The sequence below is a fragment of the Megalobrama amblycephala genome, linkage group LG2 (assembly GCF_018812025.1).
Source record: "Megalobrama amblycephala isolate DHTTF-2021 linkage group LG2, ASM1881202v1, whole genome shotgun sequence".
NCBI lineage: Eukaryota > Metazoa > Chordata > Actinopteri > Cypriniformes > Xenocyprididae > Megalobrama > Megalobrama amblycephala.
Window position 1 is genome coordinate 29840706 of NC_063045.1, and position 8252 is coordinate 29848957.

General features: G+C 40.1%; 1 long non-coding RNA gene across 1 annotated transcript in view; it reads right to left on the minus strand.

Moving 5' to 3' along the window:
* Positions 1-4925, minus strand: part of LOC125254924 — a 127392-nt gene extending 122467 nt beyond the window's left edge. The window contains exon 1 of the long non-coding RNA XR_007181794.1: positions 4244-4925. This is a non-coding gene — a long non-coding RNA (uncharacterized LOC125254924). The remainder of the gene's footprint in view (positions 1-4243) is intronic.
* Positions 4926-8252: the final 3327 nt, after the last annotated feature.

The following is an 8252-nucleotide window of genomic DNA, read 5'->3' on the forward strand; positions in this document are numbered from 1 at the left end:
CTTTACAATAAGGTTTATTAGGTTAACAGTAGTTAATGAATTAACTATCATGAACTAACCATGAGCGATACATTTATTACTGTATTTACTAATCTTAGTTAATAAAATGCAGTTTGTTCATGTTACTTCACAGTGCATTAACTGTTAACAACTCTTGATTATAATAATGTATTAGTAAATGTTGAAATTAACAAAGATTAATAAATGCTGTAGAAGTACAATTCATTATTAGTTCATGTTAACTGATGAACCTTATTGTAAAGTGTTACCTTTCTTGAGCATCAAATCAGCATATTAGAATGATTTCTGAAGGATCATGTGACACCGAAGACTGGAGTAATGATGCTGAAAATTCAGCTTTCCATCCCCAGAATAAATTACATTTTACAATATATTGACATAAAAAAACAGTTTGTTTAAATTGTAATAATATTTCACAATAGTAATGTTGTTACTGTCTATTTGATCAAATAAATGAAGCATCTTCTAAGAGACTTTTTGTTGAATTTAATGGTCAAAAACTTTAAATTCCAATCCAAAATGATTATCTTACAAATTAATGTTTGTGAATGTTTGATGTGAAAAATTCTTTACAAGTCAATTTACTACTTCCATAATCTGGCATATTTTTAACAAGAAAAAAATGTAGGGTGGCTCTTTATTTTATCCATCAACTGAATTATGAATAATGGTCAAAACATTTCAAATAGTTGGCTGGAGGGGAGGGGTTGTAAGATAGGAGAGATGTGTCCTCAGCTATCGCTTCAGAGGCGGGGCAAGTATTTATTTTTTTAACATGCACTGAAGTATCATTCAAAATAAGACATGCAGGAACAACATGCATTAAGAAAGTAAACAGCGTCACTTTCATTTGTGCATTCTGTTCCAGGGAAAACACAGCAGCAATAAAAACTGAACAGCTTTACCAATGTGTGCTATTTGTATCTTAATGCCTACTTTCCGACAAGAGCAGCCTTAAAAGTCCATTTGCAGTCGAGCGGTTGAGACTTTAGCGCATTTTAGGGTCAGCCCAGCATGTCTTATGGTTCTGTTTGCAATTTTAGCAATGTCATGCTGCTTAAAGTTGGCTGAAATCTTATTTCACACGGCGCTAATGAAACATCACAGGCGCAAATTTTTGTGCAAGGCAGATACATTTTAACTGCTAGCATCAGTAAATTTAATATTAAGCTGCCATAGCAAACGTGTATTAGCCTACATATTAGCCTGCTAACTGCTTACTATCACCGTGCCTGTAGTTCCTGTATCAGGTGAAGGTGAATCTGACGTCAGCTGAAAAACCAAGATTGAGGTCCTAATTCTGCAGTTTCTCCTGGACGTCCGGTAATATCAGCGCTAAACCCCTCATTTACATTCGAAGATTACGGAGAGGTGACACTTCAGTGGGGTCTTTGGCCCTATTAATTACAGCTTTCCAGGTGGAAGCGCTACTTCTGGGCTTAAATATAGGGTTAGGGACCTCTTTGCTGGGGTTTGTCTATAAATCGTTTTAATTTCTGGTTTTAAGGCAAGTAGGTGCTCAAGACACCTTGCACAGGGAGCTTTGAGAGAGACAAAGTAGTCTAAGATTAGTCCTACATCAATGTTCCTGTATTTAAGTCTAATCGCACAGGCACCTCTGATTGCGCCTGCAAATCGCCACCGATCATTTTGGCCCATTTGGACTAAACTTGCATTTAATGAACTGAAGGATGCTATAGTAGGGATGAAAACATGCCAGAGTCATGTTTTAAGATGAAATTTAAAAAGAACACAATAAATAATATACAATATTTTGCTCTAAAAAAAATAAAATAAAAAAGACACCAAAGGTAAATAGGGTAAAAACTTTAACTAATAGATATCACCATACTTCCACAATTGATTGATTACATTAAGAATTGCAGACATTATTTTTTTTCAAAACAAGTTAAAATATGCTTAAATATGGAAATGAGGCATTATTTAATTAAATATGCACTACTTTAAATTAATTTCCAGAACATAAATCTAAACATTGGATAAAGCCAGGTTAAAAATGAATGTTTAATTTTGTTGACATATTAGAGGTTGTGGATTCTGGAAATCTCTTTGTATCACACAAATCAGGAAATACAGAAAACTATACATTTTAACTATGTTTAGGAATCAAATGTTAAAATCAGGTGAATAATAAATGAACAAACCCTTCTGTAAAAACCTCTAGAATATAGATAGGAATAAAACTGAAAAGCTTAGTGTATTTAAATGCTGTTGAAGTGGAGGAAAAACTCATTTTGAGAAAACAGCCTTTAAAGATATGCTTTGCAATTGAAGTCTACAAATTGAATAAATAGAATAAACACTTAAAAGTGTATTTTGGATGATTTCTTTCCACTAGTCTGAAACAAAACCTGAATAAGCTCAAAAGCTTAAGCATGAAACAATGTTTTTGCCTTAAGCATATTTTACCCACATTCTCATTACATTAAATGTAAATTCCATTAAAATGTATTACTTTGCACTATACATTATAACACATTTATACTCTAGAACACTGCTACAATGTCAGATTAACCAAAATAACCCTTGCAAGCTATTATAATTTGCATAACTAGCCCAATATTAGACTACCCTACTTCATATGAGCATTAGGAAGCTTCTAGATCAGAATGGAGGGTCAGACGGTTAAACCCAGACATGTTTTGAGCCATTGGGTTCTGTGAAAATAGTCTATGATCATCAGCAGTTGACTGGCCGTGGCTCATTGGGCTGTAATTGGCGGTCAGTACCGCCCATCCACTCACACAACCCCCCTTCCTTTAGCAGCCCATTAAGTCATTGGTATTGACGCCCCTGAGGGGGATGCGTTCATGACACATAATTGAGACAGATTTATCCGATAAACCTCAGCTGGTAGCGTAAAACACCAACGGGTGACACATGATTACACAAATTAAGGAACGCGCCACTAATTTATCAGCTTTTATTAGTGGCAGCTTACTGGCGGAAAATACATGAAACACTTTAATTTTTATCTTTTAACATATTTGAAACATAATTTAAACATTGTCAGTCACCAGAAGCAAAAAAAAAAAAAAAATGACTAGTGACTCTGTAAAAACAAACACATCAGTGTTGATAGTTAATCCATTACAATGGGAGCCAAGGTAACACAGAGTTGCCACATAGACTTCCATTGAAAGTGCGTTTCTACGCACATGTTTGTTTTGTTTATTTAAACCAGAATAAGAAAGTATGTTTTTTAAGCATGAAAATGAGGGGTAAAGGCCAGGATTTATAATCCTTTATCAATACAGATTGCATAATTCCTGCTATAATGCACACATGAATGATCCCAGAATGCATTATGTACAGAATGAGCAGTAAATGATGTACTCCGCCTGACTGACTGCCTCTCCCATGGGCGGCCTGATGCGGGCGCTGCTTATGGTTGGGTGGCGGTAGAGAGTCAACTTATTTAATATTCTATTCAGACTCAGATTGAATTTTGCCCCGGTTTTTGTTCCAGTGCAAATTTTGACATTTCAATATACCGGCTCATTTGAATGTGCCACGGTTTGTCTATTGTTAATGGATTTGTGAGAGTGAAACTACAGCTTTGAAACTTGGCTAATTAGAATAAAAATATGTATAAGTGAAAACTTTTTGCAGATGAAAAGGTAAATCATGCATAAGTTGAATATAGCACAGTGTGCATATGCATTAAGCATTGTTCAGTGCCATTTAAAGAAAATATGTTATAAATATGTAATAAACACAACTCCCAAAGATGATTTGTTCGTTGCAACAAGTAAAACTTCAATTATAGTTCAGGGTTATGTGGGAATTCATTCTCAAAATTAAACAACTAAACCAAACACAACAGTCCTACTTAATAATTGAACAAACATAGTATGATCTCTCAACAACCAGTAAACTTTCTAATATTAATTGTTAAACAATTTTGTTGTGACTATTCTCACCGAAAAAAACATTTGGACTGGTTGGTATGACTGAAATCCCACAATTATGCTAATTTCAGTCAAATGAAATAATTTCACAGATTGTGGTAAAAGCCCTTGAAGTAAGAGGTTACCCGCTCTGCCCTCTACAGCCAAGTGAACGCACACCACACTCCTGTGCCCAGCCATAAATCACTGCTTATCTTAAAAAAAAAAAAAAAAAAACTCATTTACATTTTGGTACAGACAAGTCGCGGACAGACGGAAATCATCAGGAGAAGAAATCCCAAGGGACTCACCTTCAGACAATCTTCCACCATGAAGCGGCAGGGAAAAAAAAGTAGCAACGGCTCCTTCTGTAAGGATTGCGAAGGGAAGTAGGCTCAAGTTCTTTTAGATCCCCACACGTTCAGTAACGGTTTCCAGCTGAATGCAGGCGTCCTCCTTCGCCGACTCACCCTGTGTCCGTACTGCGTCGAAGACTGGATCTGCACTTCCCACAAAACAAACACACGCAGGTTTTTTAGCAGTGTAACCCTGAGTCAGGCCTGCCTTTGAAATGCTCTCTAGCCCACAACACAGACGGCTTTCATTATCTGCGGAGTCGCAGCGAGGCCTAGCTTTAAAAGCTACTGATTTCTTTTTTCCTTTAGCCTCCCACACAAAGGAAGGGCAGTTTGTAAATTACTTGCTCGTTTCAGCCCAACAAAAGGTACTTTCATTGAAACTCCCCCCTCCATTTGATTTTGCTCAAATTTGATTACAAGGATTGAAAAAGGAGAAGAAAAAAGAGGAAATAGAAAAAAAAAAACAGATGGCGTCTGCATTCAGCGCCTTGAATGGCTTTATCTGGGTGCCTTTTTAAACTGTGGCAATCCACAAGCATTTCGGTCGGCTTCAAAAAAGAACTTGACAAAAATGATCGGTTTGCCATTTCTCGTACGGAAAAACGCAAAGAAAAGCCTTTTCTCCCTCTTCCATCCTTTTCTTCTATGCTATCGCCCACCTGGATCAAAATAATGGAGATTAGGTATTTCATTAGAAATTATAGCTGGATATGGAGTAGGCTGTCATATTAATAGCAACCTGCCTGTGGCCCTTCACCATGTGCAATTCACCTAGACAATAGACTGAGGGAGACCATATATTGAACCTCTGATTCAAGTCTGATCAATTTTCCATCATCAAGACGTTTAACAAAGACGTTGCGCGCTGCTGGCCTGCCGAGAGCCCCCTCCTTGCCAAAATAGTTCAAACTAAACTAAACACACATTCTCTGCCACAAAAAAGAAGCATTCTTTTTGCAGAGAAAGGAAAGCGACGCGGGCTATAATTCCATTTCTATGGCCCAATGGGCATTTCAGCATGCACTTGTTTTCAGCTGTAGATAATTACAGGCTGTGCCAGACCAAAAAAAGAAGTGGGAACAAACAGAGCGCTGGGCTGCATTATTCTGCACTTGTGTCGAAGCGCTTTCAGCTTGAGCAGAAGATGGTTGCGTACTCAAACTCAAAGAGTTGGTGGCTACAAGACCGCCAAAACATGTCACCGATAACTGGAACTTTCAAAATGATATTTGGCAGGTGCTTTTATCTGGAGTGACCTACAGAACATTCAAGATATGCATGCTATGTGTAGGGTGTATTCAGGTCGATTGGGAAACTTTTCCCAGTCATCTCAATGGCAAAAGTGCCTTAATGAACCTAATTTCACCCTTTGTGTTTCCCTTGGGAATCAAACCCATGATCATGCCATTACAAGCACCATGCTTGTTAGTTCACCCCAAAATGAAAATTCTGTCATCATTTACTCAACCTCATGTTATTCCAAACCCATAAGACCTTCGTTCATCTTCGTAAAACACAAATGAATATATTTGTAAAGAATTGTGAGAAATTTTTGTAGGTCTAATCATCCAACACATTTATAAAGTATTGTAAAATAAATCCACATGAATCATGCAGAATAATCAAAGTCATCAGAAAAGATACAATTGCTTTACATGATGAACAGATTTAATTTAGGCTTTTATTCACAAATATACATACATCAGCGAACACATAGAGCTGAACCGCACTTGGTTGATGCACAAGAACAAATCTCATTGGTTCATGCAGAAGGCCAAATGTGCTACATAACACGTGAGTATGAACCTCATTGGTTCTCATGCTTGAGCTTCTGTTTACCAAATTTGAATACTGTAAACATTGTTTGCTGATCAATGTTTATATGTAAATAAAAGCCTAAATTAAATCTGTTCGTCATATAAACCATTAAATTCTTATGGATTTATTTTATTTTTCAATTCTATTTTTCAAAAGAGGGACCGAAATCTCTCAGATTTCATTAAAAAATATCTGTGTTTGTGTTCCAAAGATGAACGAATGTCCCTTGAATGGGTGAACTAACCTTTTAAGCTGCAAGAACATGCAAAAGGAAACAGACCATGTTCAAGTAACTTCAAGGGTAGTTTAGATGCAAAACATGTAAAATGTTCAATTTTTATGGAGTTTGTTCATCTTTGTGTCCAACTAATGGTAAATGGGCGAGTTTGGCATTGAAGTTCGTAAGTGCGTCAGACCGTGGATGAGTCTTGATCTGCACCAGATCATTTACAGAATAAGAAACAAGAAGACACCTATTACCATAGTAGCACTTTTTCTTAGAGTGACTCGTCTCCAGAAAATACCTGACATAATCAAATGCCTCCCAGAGCGAATGCTTCAGGGCATTCAAAGATGTCATACCTGGATCTTCCACTCCAAGAGAATCAGGCTGTGACAGAGAGTCCACTGGAGGCAAGCGTAAGGAGAACCCAAGTGCAACTTTAATAATAACAATCCATAACATAGCAAAAACATGAACAAAAACAAAGACTTGACTTGACAATAGACACTGACACTCACCAAAAGTGGGTTACATATAAACAAAGCTAGACAAGATAACAATGAAACATGAGGGCTATTTATACAAAGAGACTAAAGACAAACAAGGAACACCTGTGAACAATCAAGACAAAGAACCAATGACAGGACAGAACTGAAACCACATGACTAAAGCAACCAATGAGAACATGACACATGAGACAGGGGAAGCACATGACATGATCACATGAGGGCAAAGGGAATCATATGACACAAAGCACATGGCAAAACAAGGAAAACAAACAAAGCAAAGAAACAAAGCATAACTATAAAATAAACCATAACATGTGAACATGACACAAAACCAAAACAAGACATTATAGAATCCCCCCCTCTAAGGGCGGCCCCTGATGCCCAACATAAACAACATTACAGTCCAGGAGGGTGGTCTTGGGGGAGGGATGGTGGTCCAGGCCCGTGCAGGGGAATCGGAGGACCTGGGCATGGCAGAAGTAGGCCTGGGCCGTGGGGCATGAGAAGACCTGGGCGTAGCAGAGGCGGGCCTGGGCCGTGGAGCGTGGGAAGACCTGGGCCGTGGAGTGTGGGAGGACCTGGGCCGTGGAGCATGGGAGGACCTGGGCCTTGAAGCGTGGGAGGACCTGGACCATAGGCCGTAGGAAGACCTGGGCCATGGAGCATGGGAGGACCTGAGCCTTGGAGCGTGGGACAACCTGGGCCATGGAGCATGGGAGGACCTGATCCTTGGTGCGTGGAAGGACCTGGGCCATGGAGCATGGGAGGACCTGAGCCTTGGAGCGTGGGACGACCTGGGCCATGGAGCATGGGAGGACCTGATCCTTGGTGCGTGGAAGGACCTGGACCATGGAGCGTGGGAAGACCTGGGCCATGGAGCATGGGAGGACCTGCACCTTGAAGCGAGGGGTCCCGGTGCACTGGAGGACCTGGGCCGTGGTTCAATGGTGTACCAAGCTCCGCAGTCACAGGAGCCTGGTACCTATACGATGGTTCTGGCGTGGCAGCCGTGGCGAGACGAGGCTCTGGCGTGGCCTGGAGAGGCTCTGGCGTGGCATGACGCTGGTGTGACGGCCATCTCAGGGCGAGAGACTGGCATGGCGGCCATCTCAGGGCAAGACACTGGCGCAGCGGGCTTGAGTATGAAGCGGCCGGCGGGCTTGGGTGCGAAGCGGCCGGCGGGCCTGAGTGCGAAGCGGCCGGCTCGAGACGAGACACTGGCGTGGTAGGCATGGCAGTCATGGCGGAAGCAGGCACTGGCGTGGCATAAATAATTCCAGACATGAATGTAGGGGCATGGAGACAGTCTGATGTGGATGGAAGGGATTGTGGGGCTCCTCATCCACAAATCCCACAGTAAACGAGGATCCACTTAATAGGTCAATGTATCTTTCCAGGGAAAAATTATTTT